Genomic DNA, 23,049 nt, shown 5'->3' on the forward strand with positions numbered 1-23,049 from the left:
GACCTATACGAACTGTTGGAAGAGGTAAAAAAATATATATAATGGCACTGAGACATGCCCATGAAACGACACATTTAAAAAAAATGTTGTTCGCACTTAAAATAAACTGTTTAGCAGAGGATGGTTTCGATCCATCGACCTCTGGGTTATGGGCCCAGCACGCTTCCGCTGTGCCACTCTGCTCTCAGCCACTTCAGAAAAGACTAGAACTCAAAATCTTTGGCTTAGGAGTCCAGTATCTTAGGCCACTGGGATACTGTGTAAACAGTATGACCTATACAAACTGTTGGAAGAGGTAAAAAAATATATATAATGGCACTGAGACATGCCCATGAAACGACACATTTAAAAAAAATGTTGTTCGCACTTAAAATAAACTGTTTAGCAGAGGATGGTTTCGATCCATCGACCTCTGGGTTATGGGCCCAGCACGCTTCCGCTGCGCCACTCTACTCTCAGCCACTTCAGAAAAGACTAGAACTCACAATCCATGGCTTAGGAGTCCAGTATCTTAGGCCACTGGGATACTGTGTAAACAGTATGACCTATACGAACTGTTGGAAGAGGTAAAAAAAAATTATAATGGCACTGAGACATTATGCCCATGAAACGACACATTTTTTAAAAATGTCGTTCGCACTTAAAATAAACTGTTTAGCAGAGGATGGTTTCGATCCATCGACCTCTGGGTTATGGGCCCAGCACGCTTCCGCTGCGCCACTCTGCTCTCAGCCACTTCAGAAAAGACTAGAACTCACAATCCATGGCTTAGGAGTCCAGTATCTTAGGCCACTGGGATACTGTGTAAACAGTATGACCTATACGAACTGTTGGAAGAGGTAAAAAAAAAATTATAATGGCACTGAGACATGCCCATGAAACAACACATTTTTAAAAAATGTTGTTCGCACTTAAAATGAACTGTTTAGCAGAGAATGGTTTCAATCCATCGACCTCTGGGTTATGGGCCCAGCACGCTTCCGCTGCGCCACTCTGCTCTCAGCCACTTCAGAAAAGACTAGAACTCACAATCCATGGCTTAGGAGTCCAGTATCTTAGGCCACTGGGATACTGTGTAAACAGTATGACCTATACGAACTGTTGGAAGAGGTAAAAAAAAAATTATAATGGCACTGAGACATTATGCCCATGAAACGACATATTTTTTAAAAATGTTGTTCGCACTTAAAATAATCTGTTTAGCAGAGGATGGTTTCGATCCATCGACCTCTGGGTTATGGGCCCAGCACGCTTCCGCTGCTCCACTCTGCATCCATCCACCCCAGATCGGACTTGAACCCACAATCCCTGGCTTAGGAGGCCAATGCCTTATCCATTAGTTAACTGGGGCACTGTCTACCTTTTGCAAATAGTACGAACTGATACAAGCAGTAAAAACAATGTGTACTGGATAGCACTGAGACACGCAAATTAAATTTAGCTTTCTAATTTCTGTTTGCGTTTCATTTTTGAAAATAATCTGTTTAGCAGAGGATGGTTTCGATCCATCGACCTCTGTGTTATGGGCCCAGCACGCTTCCGCTGTGCCACTCTGCTCTCAGCCACTTCAGACAAGACTAGAACTCAAAATCTTTGGCTTAGGAGTCCAGTATCTTAGGCCACTGGGATACTGTGTAAACAGTATGACCTATACGAACTGTTGGAAGAGGTAAAAAAAAATTATAATGGCACTGAGACATTATGCCCATGAAACGACACATTTTTTAAAAATGTTGTTCGCACTTAAAATAAACTGTTTAGCAGAGGATGGTTTCGATCCATCGACCTCTGGGTTATGGGCCCAGCACGCTTCCGCTGCGCCACTCTGCTCTCATCCCCTTCAGAAAAGACTAGAACTCACAATCCATGGCTTAGGAGTCCAGTATCTTAGGCCACTGGGATACTGTGTAAACAGTATGACCTATACGAACTGTTGGAAGAGGTAAAAAAAAATTATAATGGCACTGAGACATTATGCCCATGAAACGACACATTTTTTAAAAATGTTGTTCGCACTTAAAATAAACTGTTTAGCAGAGGATGGTTTCGATCCATCGACCTCTGGGTTATGGGCCCAGCACGCTTCCGCTGCGCCACTCTGCTCTCAGCCACTTCAGAAAAGACTAGAACTCACAATCCATGGCTTAGGAGTCCAGTATCTTAGGCCACTGGGATACTGTGTAAACAGTATGACCTATACGAACTGTTGGAAGAGGTAAAAAAAAATTATAATGGCACTGAGACATTATGCCCATGAAACGACACATTTTTTAAAAATGTTGTTCGCACTTAAAATAAACTGTTTAGCAGAGGATGGTTTCGATCCATCGACCACTGGGTTATGGGCCCAGCACGCTTCCGCTGCGCCACTCTGCTTCCATCCACCCCAGATGGGACTTAAACCCACAATCCCTGGCTTAGGAGGCCAGTGCCTTATCCATTAGGCCACTGGGGCACTGTCTACCTTTAGCAAATAGTACGAACTGATACAAGCAGTAAAAACAATGTGTACTGGATAGCACTGAGACACGCAAATGAAATTTAGCTTTCTAATTTCTGTTTGCGTTTCATTTTTGAAAATAATCTGTTAAGCAGAGGATGGTTTCGATCCATCGACCTCTGGGTTATGGGCCCAGCACGCTTCCGCTGTGCCACTCTGCTCTCAGCCACTTCAGACAAGACTAGAACTCAAAATCTTTGGCTTAGGAGTCCAGTATCTTAGGCCACTGGGATACTGTGTAAACAGTATGACCTATACAAACTGTTGGAAGAGGTAAAAAAAATATATAATGGCACTGAGACATGCCCATTAAACGACACATTTTTTAAAAATGTTGTTCTCACTTAAAATAAACTGTTTAGCAGAGGATGGTTTCTATTCATCGACCTCTGGGTTATCGGCACAGCACGCTTCCGCTGCGCCACTCTGCTCTCAGCCACTTCAGAAAAGACTAGAACTCAAAATCTTTGGCTGAGGAGTCCAGTGTCTTAGGCCACTGGGATACTGTGTAAACAGTATGACCTATACGAACTGTTGGAAGAGGTAAAAAAAATTTATAATGGCACTGAGACATTATGCCCATGAAACGACACATTTTTTTTAAATGTTGTTCGCACTTAAAATAAACTGTTTAGCAGAGGATGGTTTCGATCCATCGACCTCTGGGTTATGGGCCCAGCACGCTTCCGCTGCTCCACTCTGCATCCATCCACCCCAGATGGGACTTGAACCCACAATCCCTGGCTTAGGAGGCCAATGCCTTATCCATTAGTTAACTGGGGCACTGTCTACCTTTTGCAAATAGTACGAACTGATACAAGCAGTAAAAACAATGTGTACTGGATAGCACTGAGACACGCAAATGAAATTTAGCTTTCTAATTTCTGTTTGCGTTTCATTTTTGAAAATAATCTGTTTAGCAGAGGATGGTTTCGATCCATCGACCTCTGTGTTATGGGCCCAGCACGCTTCCGCTGTGCCACTCTGCTCTCAGCCACTTCAGAAAAGACTAGAACTCAAAATCTTTGGCTTAGGAGTCCAGTATCTTAGGCCAATGGGATACTGTGTAAACAGTATGACCTATACGAACTGTTGGAAGAGGTAAAAAAAAATTATAATGGCACTGAGACATTATGCCCATGAAACGACACATTTTTTAAAAATGTTGTTCGCACTTAAAATAAACTGTTTAGCAGAGGATGGTTTCGATCCATCGACCTCTGGGTTATGGGCCCAGCACGCTTCCGCTGCGCCACTCTGCTCTCAGCCACTTCAGAAAAGACTAGAACTCACAATCCATGGCTTAGGAGTCCAGTATCTTAGGCCACTGGGATACTGTGTAAACAGTATGACCTATACGAACTGTTGGAAGAGGTAAAAAAAATTATAATGGCACTGAGACATTATGCCCATGAAACGACACATTTTTTAAAAATGTCGTTCGCACTTAAAATAAACTGTTTAGCAGAGGATGGTTTCGATCCATCGACCACTGGGTTATGGGCCCAGCACGCTTCCGCTGCGCCACTCTGCTTCCATCCACCCCAGATGGGACTTGAACCCACAATCCCTGGCTTAGGAGGCCAGTGCCTTATCCATTAGGCCACTGGGGCACTGTCTACCTTTAGCAAATAGTACGAACTGATACAAGCAGTAAAAACAATGTGTACTGGATAGCACTGAGACACGCAAATGAAATTTAGCTTTCTAATTTCTGTTTGCGTTTCATTTTTGAAAATAATCTGTTAAGCAGAGGATGGTTTCGATCCATCTTCCTCTGGGTTATGGGCCCAGCACGCTTCCGCTGTGCCACTCTGCTCTCAGCCACTTCAGACAAGACTAGAACTCAAAATCTTTGGCTTAGGAGTCCAGTATCTTAGGCCACTGGGATACTGTGTAAACAGTATGACCTATACAAACTGTTGGAAGAGGTAAAAAAAATATATAATGGCACTGAGACATGCCCATTAAACGACACATTTTTTAAAAATGTTGTTCTCACTTAAAATAAACTGTTTAGCAGAGGATGGTTTCGATTCATCGACCTCTGGGTTATCGGCACAGCACGCTTCCGCTGCGCCACTCTGCTCTCAGCCACTTCAGAAAAGACTAGAACTCAAAATCTTTGGCTGAGGAGTCCAGTGTCTTAGGCCACTGGGATACTGTGTAAACAGTATGACCTATACGAACTGTTGGAAGAGGTAAAAAAAAATTATAATGGCACTGAGACATTATGCCCATGAAACGACACATTTTTTTTAAATGTTGTTCGCACTTAAAATAAACTGTTTAGCAGAGGATGGTTTCGATCCATCGACCTCTGGGTTATGGGCCCAGCACGCTTCCGCTGCTCCACTCTGCATCCATCCACCCCAGATGGGACTTGAACCCACAATCCCTGGCTTAGGAGGCCAATGCCTTATCCATTAGTTAACTGGGGCACTGTCTACCTTTTGCAAATAGTACGAACTGATACAAGCAGTAAAAACAATGTGTACTGGATAGCACTGAGACACGCAAATGAAATTTAGCTTTCTAATTTCTGTTTGCGTTTCATTTTTGAAAATAATCTGTTTAGCAGAGGATGGTTTCGATCCATCGACCTCTGTGTTATGGGCCCAGCACGCTTCCGCTGTGCCACTCTGCTCTCAGCCACTTCAGAAAAGACTAGAACTCAAAATCTTTGGCTTAGGAGTCCAGTATCTTAGGCCAATGGGATACTGTGTAAACAGTATGACCTATACGAACTGTTGGAAGAGGTAAAAAAAAATTATAATGGCACTGAGACATTATGCCCATGAAACGACACATTTTTTAAAAATGTTGTTCGCACTTAAAATAAACTGTTTAGCAGAGGATGGTTTCGATCCATCGACCTCTGGGTTATGGGCCCAGCACGCTTCCGCTGCGCCACTCTGCTCTCAGCCACTTCAGAAAAGACTAGAACTCACAATCCATGGCTTAGGAGTCCAGTATCTTAGGCCACTGGGATACTGTGTAAACAGTATGACCTATACGAACTGTTGGAAGAGGTAAAAAAAATTATAATGGCACTGAGACATTATGCCCATGAAACGACACATTTTTTTTAAATGTTGTTCGCACTTAAAATAAACTGTTTAGCAGAGGATGGTTTCGATCCATCGACCTCTGGGTTATGGGCCCAGCACGCTTCCGCTGCGCCACTCTGCTCTCAGCCACTTCAGAAAAGACTAGAACTCAAAATCTTTGGCTGAGGAGTCCAGTGTCTTAGGCCACTGGGATACTGTGTAAACAGTATGACCTATACGAACTGTTGGAAGAGGTAAAAAAAAATTATAATGGCACTGAGACATTATGCCCATGAAACGACACATTTTTTTTAAATGTTGTTCGCACTTAAAATAAACTGTTTAGCAGAGGATGGTTTCGATCCATCGACCTCTGGGTTATGGGCCCAGCACGCTTCCGCTGCTCCACTCTGCATCCATCCACCCCAGATGGGACTTGAACCCACAATCCCTGGCTTAGGAGGCCAATGCCTTATCCATTAGTTAACTGGGGCACTGTCTACCTTTTGCAAATAGTACGAACTGATACAAGCAGTAAAAACAATGTGTACTGGATAGCACTGAGACACGCAAATGAAATTTAGCTTTCTAATTTCTGTTTGCGTTTCATTTTTGAAAATAATCTGTTTAGCAGAGGATGGTTTCGATCCATCGACCTCTGTGTTATGGGCCCAGCACGCTTCCGCTGTGCCACTCTGCTCTCAGCCACTTCAGAAAAGACTAGAACTCAAAATCTTTGGCTTAGGAGTCCAGTATCTTAGGCCAATGGGATACTGTGTAAACAGTATGACCTATACGAACTGTTGGAAGAGGTAAAAAAAAATTATAATGGCACTGAGACATTATGCCCATGAAACGACACATTTTTTAAAAATGTTGTTCGCACTTAAAATAAACTGTTTAGCAGAGGATGGTTTCGATCCATCGACCTCTGGGTTATGGGCCCAGCACGCTTCCGCTGCGCCACTCTGCTCTCAGCCACTTCAGAAAAGACTAGAACTCACAATCCATGGCTTAGGAGTCCAGTATCTTAGGCCACTGGGATACTGTGTAAACAGTATGACCTATACGAACTGTTGGAAGAGGTAAAAAAAATTATAATGGCACTGAGACATTATGCCCATGAAACGACACATTTTTTTTAAATGTTGTTCGCACTTAAAATAAACTGTTTAGCAGAGGATGGTTTCGATCCATCGACCTCTGGGTTATGGGCCCAGCACGCTTCCGCTGCTCCACTCTGCATCCATCCACCCCAGATGGGACTTGAACCCACAATCCCTGGCTTAGGAGGCCAATGCCTTATCCATTAGTTAACTGGGGCACTGTCTACCTTTTGCAAATAGTACGAACTGATACAAGCAGTAAAAACAATGTGTACTGGATAGCACTGAGACACGCAAATGAAATTTAGCTTTCTAATTTCTGTTTGCGTTTCATTTTTGAAAATAATCTGTTTAGCAGAGGATGGTTTCGATCCATCGACCTCTGTGTTATGGGCCCAGCACGCTTCCGCTGTGCCACTCTGCTCTCAGCCACTTCAGAAAAGACTAGAACTCAAAATCTTTGGCTTAGGAGTCCAGTATCTTAGGCCAATGGGATACTGTGTAAACAGTATGACCTATACGAACTGTTGGAAGAGGTAAAAAAAAATTATAATGGCACTGAGACATTATGCCCATGAAACGACACATTTTTTAAAAATGTTGTTCGCACTTAAAATAAACTGTTTAGCAGAGGATGGTTTCGATCCATCGACCTCTGGGTTATGGGCCCAGCACGCTTCCGCTGCGCCACTCTGCTCTCAGCCACTTCAGAAAAGACTAGAACTCACAATCCATGGCTTAGGAGTCCAGTATCTTAGGCCACTGGGATACTGTGTAAACAGTATGACCTATACGAACTGTTGGAAGAGGTAAAAAAAATTAGAATGGCACTGAGACATTATGCCCATGAAACGACACATTTTTTAAAAATGTCGTTCGCACTTAAAATAAACTGTTTAGCAGAGGATGGTTTCGATCCATCGACCACTGGGCACGCTTCCGCTGCGCCACTCTGCTTCCATCCACCCCAGATGGGACTTGAACCCACAATCCCTGGCTTAGGAGGCCAGTGCCTTATCCATTAGGCCACTGGGGCACTGTCTACCTTTAGCAAATAGTACGAACTGATACAAGCAGTAAAAACAATGTGTACTGGATAGCACTGAGACACGCAAATGAAATTTAGCTTTCTAATTTCTGTTTGCGTTTCATTTTTGAAAATAATCTGTTAAGCAGAGGATGGTTTCGATCCATCGACCTCTGGGTTATGGGCCCAGCACGCTTCCGCTGTGCCACTCTGCTCTCAGCCACTTCAGACAAGACTAGAACTCAAAATCTTTGGCTTAGGAGTCCAGTATCTTAGGCCACTGGGATACTGTGTAAACAGTATGACCTATACAAACTGTTGGAAGAGGTAAAAAAAATATATAATGGCACTGAGACATGCCCATTAAACGACACATTTTTTAAAAATGTTGTTCTCACTTAAAATAAACTGTTTAGCAGAGGATGGTTTCGATTCATCGACCTCTGGGTTATCGGCACAGCACGCTTCCGCTGCGCCACTCTGCTCTCAGCCACTTCAGAAAAGACTAGAACTCAAAATCTTTGGCTGAGGAGTCCAGTGTCTTAGGCCACTGGGATACTGTGTAAACAGTATGACCTATACGAACTGTTGGAAGAGGTAAAACAAAAATTATAATGGCACTGAGACATTATGCCCATGAAACGACACATTTTTTTAAAATGTTGTTCGCACTTAAAATAAACTGTTTAGCAGAGGATGGTTTCGATCCATCGACCTCTGGGTTATGGGCCCAGCACGCTTCCGCTGCTCCACTCTGCATCCATCCACCCCAGATGGGACTTGAACCCACAATCCCTGGCTTAGGAGGCCAATGCCTTATCCATTAGTTAACTGGGGCACTGTCTACCTTTTGCAAATAGTACGAACTGATACAAGCAGTAAAAACAATGTGTACTGGATAGCACTGAGACACGCAAATGAAATTTAGCTTTCTAATTTCTGTTTGCGTTTCATTTTTGAAAATAATCTGTTTAGCAGAGGATGGTTTCGATCCACCGACCTCTGTGTTATGGGCCCAGCACGCTTCCGCTGTGCCACTCTGCTCTCAGCCACTTCAGAAAAGACTAGAACTCAAAATCTTTGGCTTAGGAGTCCAGTATCTTAGGCCAATGGGATACTGTGTAAACAGTATGACCTATACGAACTGTTGGAAGAGGTAAAAAAATATATATAATGGCACTGAGACATGCCCATGAAACGACACATTTTTTAAAAATGTTGTTCGCACTTAAAATAAACTGTTTAGCAGAGGATGGTTTCGATCCATCGACCTCTGGGTTATGGGCCCAGCACGCTTCCGCTGCGCCACTCTGCTCTCAGCCACTTCAGAAAAGACTAGAACTCAAAATCTTTGGCTTAGGAGTCCAGTATCTTAGGCCACTGGGATACTGTGTAAACAGTATGACCTATACAAACTGTTGGAAGAGGTAAAAAATATATATAATGGCACTGAGACATTATGCCCATGAAACGACACATTTTTTAAAAATGTCGTTCGCACTTAAAAAAAACTGTTTAGCAGAGGATGGTTTCGATCCATCGACCACTGGGTTATGGGCCCAGCACGCTTCCGCTGCGCCACTCTGCTTCCATCCACCCCAGATGGGACTTGAACCCACAATCCCTGGCTTAGGAGGCCAGTGCCTTATCCATTAGGCCACTGGGGTACTGTCTACCTTTAGCAAATAGTACGAACTGATACAAGCAGTAAAAACAATGTGTACTGGATAGCACTGAGACACGCAAATGAAATTTAGCTTTCTAATTTCTGTTTGCGTTTCATTTTTGAAAATAATCTGTTAAGCAGAGGATGGTTTCGATCCATCGACCTCTGGGTTATGGGCCCAGCACGCTTCCGCTGTGCCACTCTGCTCTCAGCCACTTCAGACAAGACTTGAACTCAAAATCTTTGGCTTAGGAGTCCAGTATCTTAGGCCACTGGGATACTGTGTAAACAGTATGACCTATACAAACTGTTGGAAGAGGTAAAAAAAATATATAATGGCACTGAGACATGCCCATTAAACGACACATTTTTTAAAAATGTTGTTCTCACTTAAAATAAACTGTTTAGCAGAGGATGGTTTCGATTCATCGACCTCTGGGTTATCGGCACAGCACGCTTCCGCTGCGCCACTCTGCTCTCAGCCACTTCAGAAAAGACTAGAACTCAAAATCTTTGGCTGAGGAGTCCAGTATCTTAGGCCACTGGGATACTGTGTAAACAGTATGACCTATACGAACTGTTGGAAGAGGTAAAAAAAAATTATAATGGCACTGAGACATTATGCCCATGAAACGACACATTTTTTTAAAATGTTGTTCGCACTTAAAATAAACTGTTTAGCAGAGGATGGTTTCGATCCATCGACCTCTGGGTTATGGGCCCAGCACGCTTCCGCTGCTCCACTCTGCATCCATCCACCCCAGATGGGACTTGAACCCACAATCCCAGGCTTAGGAGGCCAATGCCTTATCCATTAGTTAACTGGGGCACTGTCTACCTTTTGCAAATAGTACGAACTGATACAAGCAGTAAAAACAATGTGTACTGGATAGCACTGAGACGCGCAAATGAAATTTAGCTTTCTAATTTCTGTTTGCGTTTCATTTTTGAAAATAATCTGTTTAGCAGAGGATGGTTTCGATCCATCGACCTCTGTGTTATGGGCCCAGCACGCTTCCGCTGTGCCACTCTGCTCTCAGCCACTTCAGAAAAGACTAGAACTCAAAATCTTTGGCTTAGGAGTCCAGTATCTTAGGCCAATGGGATACTGTCTAAACAGTATGACCTATACGAACTGTTGGAAGAGGTAAAAAAATATATATAATGGCACTGAGACATGCCCATGAAACGACACATTTTTTAAAAATGTTGTTCGCACTTAAAATAAACTGTTTAGCAGAGGATGGTTTCGATCCATCGACCTCTGGGTTATGGGCCCAGCACGCTTTCGCTGCGCCACTCTGCTCTCAGCCACTTCAGAAAATACTAGAACTCACAATCCATGGCTTAGGAGTCCAGTATCTTAGGCCACTGGGATACTGTGTAAACAGTATGACCTATACGAACTGTTGGAAGAGGTAAAAAAATATATATAATGGCACTGAGACATGCCCATGAAACGACACATTTAAAAAAAATGTTGTTCGCACTTAAAATAAACTGTTTAGCAGAGGATGGTTTCGATCCATCGACCTCTGGGTTATGGGCCCAGCACGCTTCCGCTGCGCCACTCTACTCTCAGCCACTTCAGAAAAGACTAGAACTCACAATCCATGGCTTATGAGTCCAGTATCTTAGGCCACTGGGATACTGTGTAAACAGTATGACCTATACGAACTGTTGGAAGAGGTAAAAAAAAATTATAATGGCACTGAGACATTATGCCCATGAAACGACACATTTTTTAAAAATGTCGTTCGCACTTAAAATAAACTGTTTAGCAGAGGATGGTTTCGATCCATCGACCACTGGGTTATGGGCCCAGCACGCTTCCACTGCGCCACTCTGCTTCCATCCACCCCACAATCCCTGGCTTAGGAGGCCAGTGCCTTATCCATTAGGCCACTGGGGCACTGTCTTCCTTTAGCAAATAGTACGAACTGATACAAGCAGTAAAAACAATGTGTACTGGATAGCACTGAGACACGCAAATGAAATTTAGCTTTCTAATTTCTGTTTGCGTTTCATTTTTGAAAATAATCTGTTAAGCAGAGGATGGTTTCGATCCATCGACCTCTGGGTTATGGGCCCAGCACGCTTCCGCTGTGCCACTCTGCTCTCAGCCACTTCAGACAAGACTTGAACTCAAAATCTTTGGCTTAGGAGTCCAGTATCTTAGGCCACTGGGATACTGTGTAAACAGTATGACCTATACAAACTGTTGGAAGAGGTAAAAAAAATATATAATGGCACTGAGACATGCCCATTAAACGACACATTTTTTAAAAATGTTGTTCTCACTTAAAATAAACTGTTTAGCAGAGGATGGTTTCGATTCATCGACCTCTGGGTTATCGGCACAGCACGCTTCCGCTGCGCCACTCTGCTCTCAGCCACTTCAGAAAAGACTAGAACTCAAAATCTTTGGCTGAGGAGTCCAGTATCTTAGGCCACTGGGATACTGTGTAAACAGTATGACCTATACGAACTGTTGGAAGAGGTAAAAAAAAATTATAATGGCACTGAGACATTATGCCCATGAAACGACACATTTTTTTAAAATGTTGTTCGCACTTAAAATAAACTGTTTAGCAGAGGATGGTTTCGATCCATCGACCTCTGGGTTATGGGCCCAGCACGCTTCCGCTGCTCCACTCTGCATCCATCCACCCCAGATGGGACTTGAACCCACAATCCCAGGCTTAGGAGGCCAATGCCTTATCCATTAGTTAACTGGGGCACTGTCTACCTTTTGCAAATAGTACGAACTGATACAAGCAGTAAAAACAATGTGTACTGGATAGCACTGAGACGCGCAAATGAAATTTAGCTTTCTAATTTCTGTTTGCGTTTCATTTTTGAAAATAATCTGTTTAGCAGAGGATGGTTTCGATCCATCGACCTCTGGGTTATGGGCCCAGCACGCTTCCGCTGCGCCACTCTGCTCTCAGCCACTTCAGAAAAGACTAGAACTCAAAATCTTTGGCTTAGGAGTCCAGTATCTTAGGCCAATGGGATACTGTGTAAACAGTATGACCTATACGAACTGTTGGAAGAGGTAAAAAAATATATATAATGGCACTGAGACATGCCCATGAAACGACACATTTTTTAAAAATGTTGTTCGCACTTAAAATAAACTGTTTAGCAGAGGATGGTTTCGATCCATCGACCTCTGGGTTATGGGCCCAGCACGCTTTCGCTGCGCCACTCTGCTCTCAGCCACTTCAGAAAATACTAGAACTCACAATCCATGGCTTAGGAGTCCAGTATCTTAGGCCACTGGGATACTGTGTAAACAGTATGACCTATACGAACTGTTGGAAGAGGTAAAAAAATATATATAATGGCACTGAGACATGCCCATGAAACGACACATTTAAAAAAAATGTTGTTCGCACTTAAAATAAACTGTTTAGCAGAGGATGGTTTCGATCCATCGACCTCTGGGTTATGGGCCCAGCACGCTTCCGCTGCGCCACTCTGCTCTCAGCCACTTCAGAAAAGACTAGAACTCAAAATCTTTGGCTTAGGAGTCCAGTATCTTAGGCCACTGGGATACTGTGTAAACAGTATGACCTATACAAACTGTTGGAAGAGGTAAAAAATATATATAATGGCACTGAGACATTATGCCCATGAAACGACACATTTTTTAAAAATGTCGTTCGCACTTAAAAAAAACTGTTTAGCAGAGGATGGTTTCGATCCATCGACCTCTGGGTTATGGGCCCAGCACGCTTTCGCTGCGCCACTCTGCTCTCAGCCACTTCAGAAAATACTAGAACTCACAATCCATGGCTTAGGAGTCCAGTATCTTAGGCCACTGGGATACTGTGTAAACAGTATGACCTATACGAACTGTTGGAAGAGGTAAAAAAATATATATAATGGCACTGAGACATGCCCATGAAACGACACATTTAAAAAAAATGTTGTTCGCACTTAAAATAAACTGTTTAGCAGAGGATGGTTTCGATCCATCGACCTCTGGGTTATGGGCCCAGCACGCTTCCGCTGCGCCACTCTGCTCTCAGCCACTTCAGAAAAGACTAGAACTCAAAATCTTTGGCTTAGGAGTCCAGTATCTTAGGCCACTGGGATACTGTGTAAACAGTATGACCTATACAAACTGTTGGAAGAGGTAAAAAATATATATAATGGCACTGAGACATTATGCCCATGAAACGACACATTTTTTAAAAATGTCGTTCGCACTTAAAATAAACTGTTTAGCAGAGGATGGTTTCGATCCATCGACCACTGGGTTATGGGCCCAGCACGCTTCCACTGCGCCACTCTGCTTCCATCCACCCCACAATCCCTGGCTTAGGAGGCCAGTGCCTTATCCATTAGGCCACTGGGGCACTGTCTTCCTTTAGCAAATAGTACGAACTGATACAAGCAGTAAAAACAATGTGTACTGGATAGCACTGAGACACGCAAATGAAATTTAGCTTTCTAATTTCTGTTTGCGTTTCATTTTTGAAAATAATCTGTTAAGCAGAGGATGGTTTCGATCCATCGACCTCTGGGTTATGGGCCCAGCACGCTTCCGCTGTGCCACTCTGCTCTCAGCCACTTCAGACAAGACTTGAACTCAAAATCTTTGGCTTAGGAGTCCAGTATCTTAGGCCACTGGGATACTGTGTAAACAGTATGACCTATACAAACTGTTGGAAGAGGTAAAAAAAATATATAATGGCACTGAGACATGCCCATTAAACGACACATTTTTTAAAAATGTTGTTCTCACTTAAAATAAACTGTTTAGCAGAGGATGGTTTCGATTCATCGACCTCTGGGTTATCGGCACAGCACGCTTCCGCTGCGCCACTCTGCTCTCAGCCACTTCAGAAAAGACTAGAACTCAAAATCTTTGGCTGAGGAGTCCAGTATCTTAGGCCACTGGGATACTGTGTAAACAGTATGACCTATACGAACTGTTGGAAGAGGTAAAAAAAAATTATAATGGCACTGAGACATTATGCCCATGAAACGACACATTTTTTTAAAATGTTGTTCGCACTTAAAATAAACTGTTTAGCAGAGGATGGTTTCGATCCATCGACCTCTGGGTTATGGGCCCAGCACGCTTCCGCTGCTCCACTCTGCATCCATCCACCCCAGATGGGACTTGAACCCACAATCCCAGGCTTAGGAGGCCAATGCCTTATCCATTAGTTAACTGGGGCACTGTCTACCTTTTGCAAATAGTACGAACTGATACAAGCAGTAAAAACAATGTGTACTGGATAGCACTGAGACGCGCAAATGAAATTTAGCTTTCTAATTTCTGTTTGCGTTTCATTTTTGAAAATAATCTGTTTAGCAGAGGATGGTTTCGATCCATCGACCTCTGGGTTATGGGCCCAGCACGCTTCCGCTGCGCCACTCTGCTCTCAGCCACTTCAGAAAAGACTAGAACTCAAAATCTTTGGCTTAGGAGTCCAGTATCTTAGGCCAATGGGATACTGTGTAAACAGTATGACCTATACGAACTGTTGGAAGAGGTAAAAAAATATATATAATGGCACTGAGACATGCCCATGAAACGACACATTTTTTAAAAATGTTGTTCGCACTTAAAATAAACTGTTTAGCAGAGGATGGTTTCGATCCATCGACCTCTGGGTTATGGGCCCAGCACGCTTTCGCTGCGCCACTCTGCTCTCAGCCACTTCAGAAAATACTAGAACTCACAATCCATGGCTTAGGAGTCCAGTATCTTAGGCCACTGGGATACTGTGTAAACAGTATGACCTATACGAACTGTTGGAAGAGGTAAAAAAATATATATAATGGCACTGAGACATGCCCATGAAACGACACATTTAAAAAAAATGTTGTTCGCACTTAAAATAAACTGTTTAGCAGAGGATGGTTTCGATCCATCGACCTCTGGGTTATGGGCCCAGCACGCTTCCGCTGCGCCACTCTGCTCTCAGCCACTTCAGAAAAGACTAGAACTCAAAATCTTTGGCTTAGGAGTCCAGTATCTTAGGCCACTGGGATACTGTGTAAACAGTATGACCTATACAAACTGTTGGAAGAGGTAAAAAATATATATAATGGCACTGAGACATTATGCCCATGAAACGACACATTTTTTAAAAATGTCGTTCGCACTTAAAAAAAACTGTTTAGCAGAGGATGGTTTCGATCCATCGACCTCTGGGTTATGGGCCCAGCACGCTTTCGCTGCGCCACTCTGCTCTCAGCCACTTCAGAAAATACTAGAACTCACAATCCATGGCTTAGGAGTCCAGTATCTTAGGCCACTGGGATACTGTGTAAACAGTATGACCTATACGAACTGTTGGAAGAGGTAAAAAAATATATATAATGGCACTGAGACATGCCCATGAAACGACACATTTAAAAAAAATGTTGTTCGCACTTAAAATAAACTGTTTAGCAGAGGATGGTTTCGATCCATCGACCTCTGGGTTATGGGCCCAGCACGCTTCCGCTGCGCCACTCTGCTCTCAGCCACTTCAGAAAAGACTAGAACTCAAAATCTTTGGCTTAGGAGTCCAGTATCTTAGGCCACTGGGATACTGTGTAAACAGTATGACCTATACAAACTGTTGGAAGAGGTAAAAAATATATATAATGGCACTGAGACATTATGCCCATGAAACGACACATTTTTTAAAAATGTCGTTCGCACTTAAAAAAAACTGTTTAGCAGAGGATGGTTTCGATCCATCGACCACTGGGTTATGGGCCCAGCACGCTTCCGCTGCGCCACTCTGCTTCCATCCACCCCAGATGGGACTTGAACCCACAATCCCTGGCTTAGGAGGCCAGTGCCTTATCCATTAGGCCACTGGGGCACTGTCTACCTTTAGCAAATAGTACGAACTGATACAAGCAGTAAAAACAATGTGTACTGGATAGCACTGAGACACGCAAATGAAATTTAGCTTTCTAATTTCTGTTTGCGTTTCATTTTTGAAAATAATCTGTTAAGCAGAGGATGGTTTCGATCCATCGACCTCTGGGTTATGGGCCCAGCACGCTTCCGCTGTGCCACTCTGCTCTCAGCCACTTCAGACAAGACTTGAACTCAAAATCTTTGGCTTAGGAGTCCAGTATCTTAGGCCACTGGGATACTGTGTAAACAGTATGACCTATACAAACTGTTGGAAGAGGTAAAAAAAATATATAATGGCACTGAGACATGCCCATTAAACGACACATTTTTTTAAAATGTTGTTCTCACTTAAAATAAACTGTTTAGCAGAGGATGGTTTCGATTCATCGACCTCTGGGTTATCGGCACAGCACGCTTCCGCTGCGCCACTCTGCTCTCAGCCACTTCAGAAAAGACTAGAACTCAAAATCTTTGGCTGAGGAGTCCAGTATCTTAGGCCACTGGGATACTGTGTAAACAGTATGACCTATACGAACTGTTGGAAGAGGTAAAAAAAAATTATAATGGCACTGAGACATTATGCCCATTAAACGACACATTTTTTTAAAATGTTGTTCGCACTTAAAATAAACTGTTTAGCAGAGGATGGTTTCGATCCATCGACCTCTGGGTTATGGGCCCAGCACGCTTCCGCTGCTCCACTCTGCATCCACCCACCCCAGATGGGACTTGAACCCACAATCCCAGGCTTAGGAGGCCAATGCCTTATCCATTAGTTAACTGGGGCACTGTCTACCTTTTGCAAATAGTACGAACTGATACAAGCAGTAAAAACAATGTGTACTGGATAGCACTGAGACGCGCAAATGAAATTTAGCTTTCTAATTTCTGTTTGCGTTTCATTTTTGAAAATAATCTGTTTAGCAGAGGATGGTTTCGATCCATCGACCTCTGTGTTATGGGCCCAGCACGCTTCCGCTGTGCCACTCTGCTCTCAGCCACTTCAGAAAAGACTAGAACTCAAAATCTTTGGCTTAGGAGTCCAGTATCTTAGGCCAATGGGATACTGTGTAAACAGTATGACCTATACGAACTGTTGGAAGAGGTAAAAAAATATATATAATGGCACTGAGACATGCCCATGAAACGACACATTTTTTAAAAATGTTGTTCGCACTTAAAATAAACTGTTTAGCAGAGGATGGTTTCGATCCATCGACCTCTGGGTTATGGGCCCAGCACGCTTTCGCTGCGCCACTCTGCTCTCAGCCACTTCAGAAAATACTAGAACTCACAATCCATGGCTTAGGAGTCCAGTATCTTAGGCCACTGGGATACTGTGTAAACAGTATGACCTATACGAACTGTTGGAAGAGGTAAAAAAATATATATAATGGCACTGAGACATGCCCATGAAACGACACATTTAAAAAAAATGTTGTTCGCACTTAAAATAAACTGTTTAGCAGAGGATGGTTTCGATCCATCGACCTCTGGGTTATGGGCCCAGCACGCTTCCGCTGCGCCACTCTACTCTCAGCCACTTCAGAAAAGACTAGAACTCACAATCCATGGCTTAGGAGTCCAGTATCTTAGGCCACTGGGATACTGTGTAAACAGTATGACCTATACGAACTGTTGGAAGAGGTAAAAAAAAATTATAATGGCACTGAGACATTATGCCCATGAAACGACACATTTTTTAAAAATGTCGTTCGCACTTAAAATAAACTGTTTAGCAGAGGATGGTTTCGATCCATCGACCACTGGGTTATGGGCCCAGCACGCTTCCACTGCGCCACTCTGCTTCCATCCACCCCACAATCCCTGGCTTAGGAGGCCAGTGCCTTATCCATTAGGCCACTGGGGCACTGTCTTCCTTTAGCAAATAGTACGAACTGATACAAGCAGTAAAAACAATGTGTACTGGATAGCACTGAGACACGCAAATGAAATTTAGCTTTCTAATTTCTGTTTGCGTTTCATTTTTGAAAATAAACTGTTAAGCAGAGGATGGTTTCGATCCATCGACCTCTGGGTTATGGGCCCAGCACGCTTCCGCTGTGCCACTCTGCTCTCAGCCACTTCAGACAAGACTTGAACTCAAAATCTTTGGCTTAGGAGTCCAGTATCTTAGGCCACTGGGATACTGTGTAAACAGTATGACCTATACAAACTGTTGGAAGAGGTAAAAAAAATATATAATGGCACTGAGACATGCCCATTAAACGACACATTTTTTAAAAATGTTGTTCTCACTTAAAATAAACTGTTTAGCAGAGGATGGTTTCGATTCATCGACCTCTGGGTTATCGGCACAGCACGCTTCCGCTGCGCCACTCTGCTCTCAGCCACTTCAGAAAAGACTAGAACTCAAAATCTTTGGCTGAGGAGTCCAGTATCTTAGGCCACTGGGATACTGTGTAAACAGTATGACCTATACGAACTGTTGGAAGAGGTAAAAAAATATATATAATGGCACTGAGACATGCCCATGAAACAACACATTTTTTTAAAATGTTGTTCGCACTAAAAATAAACTGTTTAGCAGAGGATGGTTTCGATCCATCGACCTCTGGGTTATGGGCCCAGCACGCTCCGCTGCGCCACTCTGCTCTCAGCCACTTCAGAAAAGACTAGAACTCAAAATCTTTGGCTTAGGAGTCCAGTATCTTAGGCCACTGGGATACTGTGTAAACAGTATGACCTATACGAACTGTTGGAAGAGGTAAAAAAATATATATAATGGCACTGAGACATGCCCATGAAACGACACATTTAAAAAAAATGTTGTTCGCACTTAAAATAAACTGTTTAGCAGAGGATGGTTTCGATCCATCGACCTCTGGGTTATGGGCCCAGCACGCTTCCGCTGCGCCACTCTACTCTCAGCCACTTCAGAAAAGACTAGAACTCACAATCCATGGCTTAGGAGTCCAGTATCTTAGGCCACTGGGATACTGTGTAAACAGTATGACCTATACGAACTGTTGGAAGAGGTAAAAAAAAATTATATTGGCACTGAGACATTATGCCCATGAAACGACACATTTTTTAAAAATGTCGTTCGCACTTAAAATAAACTGTTTAGCAGAGGATGGTTTCGATCCATCGACCACTGGGTTATGGGCCCAGCACGCTTCCACTGCGCCACTCTGCTTCCATCCACCCCACAATCCCTGGCTTAGGAGGCCAGTGCCTTATCCATTAGGCCACTGGGGCACTGTCTTCCTTTAGCAAATAGTACGAACTGATACAAGCAGTAAAAACAATGTGTACTGGATATCACTGAGACACGCAAATGAAATTTAGCTTTCTAATTTCTGTTTGCGTTTCATTTTTGAAAATAATCTGTTTAGCAGAGGATGGTTTCGATCCATCGACCTCTGGGTTATGGGCCCAGCACGCTTCCGCTGTGCCACTCTGCTCTCAGCCACTTCAGAAAAGACTAGAACTCAAAATCTTTGGCTTAGGAGTCCAGTATCTTAGGCCACTGGGATACTGTGTAAACAGTATGACCTATACAGACTGTTGGAAGAGGTAAAAAAATATATATAATGGCACTGAGACATGCCCATGAAACAACACATTTTTTAAAAATGTTGTTCTCACTTAAAATAAACTGTTTAGCAGAGGATGGTTTCGATTCATCGACCTCTGGGTTGTCGGCACAGCACGCTTCCGCTGCGCCACTCTGCTCTCAGCCACTTCAGAAAAGACTAGAACTCAAAATCTTTGGCTGAGGAGTCCAGTATCTTAGGCCACTGGGATACTGTGTAAACAGTATGACCTATACGAACTGTTGGAAGAGGTACAAAAAAAATTATAATGGCACTGAGACATTATGCCCATGAAACGACACATTTTTTAAAAATGTTGTTCGCACTTAAAATAAACTGTTTAGCAGAGGATGGTTTCGATCCATCGACCTCTGGGTTATGGGCCCAGCACGCTTCCGCTGCGCCACTCTGCTCTCATCCCCTTCAGAAAAGACTAGAACTCACAATCCATTGCTTAGGAGTCCAGTGTCTTAGGCCACTGGGATACTGTGTAAACAGTATGACCTATACGAACTGTTGGAAGAGGTAAAAAAATATATATAATGGCACTGAGACATGCCCATGAAACGACACATTTTTAAAAAATGTTGTTCGCACTTAAAATAAACTGTTTAGCAGAGGATGGTTTCGATCCATCGACCTCTGGGTTATGGGCCCAGCACGCTTCCGCTGCGCCACTCTGCTCTCATCACCTTCAGAAAAGACTAGAACTCACAATCCATTGCTTAGGAGTCCAGTGTCTTAGGCCACTGGGATACTGTGTAAACAGTATGACCTATACGAACTGTTGGAAGAGGTAAAAAAAAATATATAATGGCACTGAGACATGCCCATGAAACGACACATTTTAAAAAAATGTTGTTCGCACTTAAAATAAACTGTTTAGCAGAGGATGGTTTCGATCCATCGACCTCTGGGTTATGGGCCCAGCACGCTTCCGCTGCGCCACTCTGCTCTCAGTCACTTCAGAAAAGACTACAACTCACAATCCATGGCTTAGGAGTCCAGTATCTTAGGCCACTGGGATACTGTGTAAACAGTATGACCTATACGAACTGTTGGAAGAGGTAAAAAAAATTATAATGGCACTGAGACATTATTCCCATGAAACGACACATTTTTTAAAAACGTTGTTCGCACTTAAAATAAACTGTTTAGCAGAGGATGGTTTCGATCCATCGACCTCTGGGTTATGGGCCCAGCACGCTTCCGCTGCGCCACTCTGCTCTCATCCCCTTCAGAAAAGACTAGAACTCACAATCCATTGCTTAGGAGTCCAGTGTCTTAGGCCACTGGGATACTGTGTAAACAGTATGACCTATACGAACTGTTGGAAGAGGTAAAAAAATATATATAATGGCACTGAGACATGCCCATGAAACGACAAATTTTTAAAAAATGTTGTTCGCACTTAAAATAAACTGTTTAGCAGAGGATGGTTTCGATCCATCGACCTCTGGGTTATGGGCCCAGCACGCTTCCGCTGCGCCACTCTGCTCTCAGCCACTTCAGAAAAGACTAGAACTCACAATCCATGGCTTAGGAGTCCAGTATCTTAGGCCACTGGGATACTGTGTAAACAGTATGACCTATACGAACTGTTGGAAGAGGTACAAAAAAAATTATAATGGCACTGAGACATTATGCCCATGAAACGACACATTTTTTAAAAATGTTGTTCGCACTTAAAATAAACTGTTTAGCAGAGGATGGTTTCGATCCATCGACCTCTGGGTTATGGGCCCAGCACGCTTCCGCTGCGCCACTCTGCTCTCAGCCACTTCAGAAAAGACTACAACTCACAATCCATGGCTTAGGAGTCCAGTATCTTAGGCCACTGGGATACTGTGTAAACAGTATGACCTATACGAACTGTTGGAAGAGGTAAAAAAAATTATAATGGCACTGAGACATTATGCCCATGAAACGACACATTTTTTTAAAATGTTGTTCGCACTTAAAATAAACTGTTTAGCAGAGGATGGTTTCGATCCATCGACCTCTGGGTTATGGGCCCAGCACGCTTCCGCTGCGCCACTCTGCTCTCAGCCACTTCAGAAAAGACTAGAACTCACAATCCATGGCTTAGGAGTCCAGTGTCTTAGGCCACTGGGATACTGTGTAAACAGTATGAAAAATACGAACTGTTGGAAGAGGTAAAAAAATATATATAATGGCACTGAGACATGCCCATGAAACGACACATTTTTAAAAAATGTTGTTCGCACTTAAAATAAACTGTTTAGCAGAGGATGGTTTTGATCCATCGACCTCTGGGTTATGGGCCCAGCACGCTTCCGCTGCGCCACTCTGCTCTCATCACCTACAGAAAAGACTAGAACTCACAATCCATTGCTTAGGAGTCCAGTGTCTTAGGCCACTGGGATACTGTGTAAACAGTATGACCTATACGAACTGTTGGAAGAGGTAAAAAAATATATATAATGGCACTGAGACATGCCCATGAAACGACACATTTTTAAAAAATGTTGTTCGCACTTAAAATAAACTGTTTAGCAGAGGATGGTTTCGATCCATCGACCTCTGGGTTATGGGCCCAGCACGCTTCCGCTGCGCCACTCTGCTCTCAGCCACTTCAGAAAAGACTAGAACTCACAATCCATGGCTTAGGAGTCCAGTATCTTAGGCCACTGGGATACTGTGTAAACAGTATGACCTATACGAACTGTTGGAAGAGGTACAAAAAAAATTATAATGGCACTGAGACATTATGCCCATGAAACGACACATTTTTTAAAAATGTTGTTCGCACTTAAAATAAACTGTTTAGCAGAGGATGGTTTCGATCCATCGACCTCTGGGTTATGGGCCCAGCACGCTTCCGCTGCGCCACTCTGCTCTCAGCCACTTCAGAAAAGACTACAACTCACAATCCATGGCTTAGGAGTCCAGTATCTTAGGCCACTGGGATACTGTGTAAACAGTATGACCTATACGAACTGTTGGAAGAGGTAAAAAAAATTATAATGGCACTGAGACATTATGCACATGAAACGACACATTTTTTAAAAATGTTGTTCGCACTTAAAATAAACTGTTTAGCAGAGGATGGTTTCGATCCATCGACCTCTGGGTTATGGGCCCAGCACACTTCCGCTGCGCCACTCTGCTCTCATCCCCTTCAGAAAAGACTAGAACTCACAATCCATTGCTTAGGAGTCCAGTGTCTTAGGCCACTGGGATACTGTGTAAACAGTATGAAAAATACGAACTGTTGGAAGAGGTAAAAAAATATATAT

The 23,049-nt window shown here is 43.2% G+C and overlaps 9 non-coding genes across 9 annotated transcripts; all 9 read right to left on the reverse strand.

Annotated features, from left to right (window-relative positions):
* Positions 1–2,382: 2,382 nt before the first annotated feature.
* Positions 2,383–2,455, reverse strand: trnar-ccu (transfer RNA arginine (anticodon CCU)). Its single transcript has one exon. It is a non-coding gene; the product is annotated as a tRNA-Arg (tRNA).
* Positions 2,456–4,040: 1,585 nt separating this feature from the next.
* On the reverse strand, positions 4,041–4,113 carry trnar-ccu (transfer RNA arginine (anticodon CCU)). Its single transcript has one exon. It is a non-coding gene; the product is annotated as a tRNA-Arg (tRNA).
* Positions 4,114–7,619: 3,506 nt separating this feature from the next.
* On the reverse strand, positions 7,620–7,692 carry trnar-ccu (transfer RNA arginine (anticodon CCU)). The gene has a single exon. It is a non-coding gene; the product is annotated as a tRNA-Arg (tRNA).
* Positions 7,693–9,277: 1,585 nt separating this feature from the next.
* trnar-ccu (transfer RNA arginine (anticodon CCU)) lies at positions 9,278–9,350 on the reverse strand. The gene has a single exon. It is a non-coding gene; the product is annotated as a tRNA-Arg (tRNA).
* A 1,777-nt stretch (positions 9,351–11,127) lies between these two features.
* Positions 11,128–11,199, reverse strand: trnam-cau (transfer RNA methionine (anticodon CAU)). Its single transcript has one exon. It is a non-coding gene; the product is annotated as a tRNA-Met (tRNA).
* Positions 11,200–13,582: 2,383 nt separating this feature from the next.
* trnam-cau (transfer RNA methionine (anticodon CAU)) lies at positions 13,583–13,654 on the reverse strand. The gene has a single exon. It is a non-coding gene; the product is annotated as a tRNA-Met (tRNA).
* Positions 13,655–16,115: 2,461 nt separating this feature from the next.
* On the reverse strand, positions 16,116–16,188 carry trnar-ccu (transfer RNA arginine (anticodon CCU)). Its single transcript has one exon. It is a non-coding gene; the product is annotated as a tRNA-Arg (tRNA).
* A 1,777-nt stretch (positions 16,189–17,965) lies between these two features.
* Positions 17,966–18,037, reverse strand: trnam-cau (transfer RNA methionine (anticodon CAU)). The gene has a single exon. It is a non-coding gene; the product is annotated as a tRNA-Met (tRNA).
* Positions 18,038–19,317: 1,280 nt separating this feature from the next.
* trnam-cau (transfer RNA methionine (anticodon CAU)) lies at positions 19,318–19,389 on the reverse strand. Its single transcript has one exon. It is a non-coding gene; the product is annotated as a tRNA-Met (tRNA).
* Positions 19,390–23,049: the final 3,660 nt, after the last annotated feature.

This window comes from Oncorhynchus clarkii, unplaced genomic scaffold, assembly GCF_045791955.1.
Source record: "Oncorhynchus clarkii lewisi isolate Uvic-CL-2024 unplaced genomic scaffold, UVic_Ocla_1.0 unplaced_contig_1723_pilon_pilon, whole genome shotgun sequence".
NCBI lineage: Eukaryota > Metazoa > Chordata > Actinopteri > Salmoniformes > Salmonidae > Oncorhynchus > Oncorhynchus clarkii.